Source organism: Camelus ferus, chromosome 2, assembly GCF_009834535.1.
Source record: "Camelus ferus isolate YT-003-E chromosome 2, BCGSAC_Cfer_1.0, whole genome shotgun sequence".
NCBI classification, from domain to species: Eukaryota; Metazoa; Chordata; class Mammalia; order Artiodactyla; family Camelidae; genus Camelus; species Camelus ferus.
Window position 1 is genome coordinate 108,302,568 of NC_045697.1, and position 1,842 is coordinate 108,304,409.

The 1,842-nt window shown below is 49.5% G+C and overlaps 1 non-coding gene across 1 annotated transcript; it reads left to right on the forward strand.

Moving 5' to 3' along the window:
- The first annotated feature begins 571 nt into the window (after positions 1–571).
- TRNAA-AGC lies at positions 572–643 on the forward strand. The gene has a single exon. It is a non-coding gene; the product is annotated as a tRNA-Ala (tRNA).
- Positions 644–1,842: the final 1,199 nt, after the last annotated feature.

A 1,842-nucleotide genomic window follows, 5' to 3' on the forward strand; every position in this document is an offset into this window, starting at 1 on the left:
TGTATATTAAATATTGATTGCCTTCATTTAAAATAATTGAACAAGACTCTGTTTCAAAGCTGGCTACTCTGGAGAATAAAAAGAATAGGAAGTATGGTTCCCCCTTTCAGGAAGCTTATAATCTAACGCAGTGTGTCTCAACATTGGCTGGATGATCCTGTATCGTGGGGGGCTGCCCCATGTGTGGTGGGATGTTTATGGCAGTGCCCCTGGCCTCTACCCCCAGATGCCAGTAGCACCCTTCTAGGGTGACAACCAAGAAAGTCTTCAGACTTTGCCAAATACACCTGGGGTAGAGATGGGGAATGAGCCCCGGGTTGAGAACCACTGTAAGAGAAAGGGGAAAAAAATCATCCACGAAATAGGAAATCATTCTAGTGCAATGAAGATAAATGGTTACAAGGATCCAAATGCAAGAAAGCTCTCTCCCAGTGAGAATAGCAGAGATTGAAGGAAACGGAGGAGGCATGTAAGATGACCCCGATGGATTCGATGAGATTCTTCCTGGTGGTGAAGAGAGACGGCATCACTGGAAGAGAGAATAGACTAAGAAAAGTCGTGGAGCAGGGGTGGAGGTATAGCTCAGTGGTAGAGTGTGTGCTTAGCATGCACAAGGTCCTGGGTTCAATCCCCAGTACCTCCATTAAAAAAAGAAAAGAAAAGAAAGACCACAGTTGGGAGAATCATCTCCGTTGAGCATACACTGTATACATATGAAGGAGAGAGCAAGATGAGGCTAAACACTTGAGGGCAGAGAGGAGAGGCTTTAATATATCACACAACAGATTTGGGGACTGATTCAGTGGTCCAGGGGGAGATTTGAAAGTTCTGAGGAGAGAGGAGACTCGTCCATCTTGCCTGAAGGAAATAACAGATGGCTGTGTGAAGGCTGGGGAAGAGGGAGAGAGATGAAAAATGGGAAGACAAGGAAGGATGCAACAGTGCAGACGAGAGCACAAAAGTGCAAAATCAATGGAACGCAGGAAATGTGACATGGCAGGGAGAAGGGGGGTCAGGGGGTCCAAGACGTCTGCGGGAGTGAGCTTTCCATCAGACTCCCGCAAACACCCCTCCAAAGGACTTGATCATGACCCCAACCCCACAATTGCCGCACGTAGAGTGGGTTCTCCCATGGGATCCTCTAAGCCAAGAGGGATGAGCGGTCCCTGGAGACACAGAGATGGTCTATGTTGGAGACCACAGGTGACAGCTGTGTCCAGAGCTTGGCTGTTGCCACGTGTCCACTGGCCTGGCCTCATTTCTGCTCTGTCCTTGTCCTAGTTCATCAGATTGACCCAGCCTTCTTTCCTTCCCAGGAGCTCCAAAGCTCAGCTGTGCCTTGGATTGTTTGGCTGAGAGAGTGCACAGAAACCCCTTCCCTCCAGTGCAATTTTGAACTTCAGCACAGAAGACGTTTTACAGTCTCCTCGTGCCTTCCTGTCTCCAACACTGCTCTGCTGGGCTGAATAAATATTGACTTGCCCACAAAGCCTAAGGCATTTTATTTATACGCCCTTCTGCTCTGAGAGCTGTGCCGGATGCCCAGCTTCAGACAGCACAGTGTGTGTATGGGGGTGCGGGTTACCGGGGTCACCACTGCCGGGCAACCAGTGGCCACCACTGTTGGGACAGGGACTGCTTTTTCTGGGGTGCAGAACGCAGCAGCCACCCCAGAAAAGGGCGAGGGTTGAGCAGGCACTGATGGGGTGGCTGTGACTGTGGTTTAGGAATGGTTATTTTGTATCAGCGGGAATGCCTTTGGTTGCAACAGCAGAAAACCCAGCGACTACTAGCAGCATAAGCAACCGAAACACTTAGTCATTCCCATGCAAAAGGAGAATC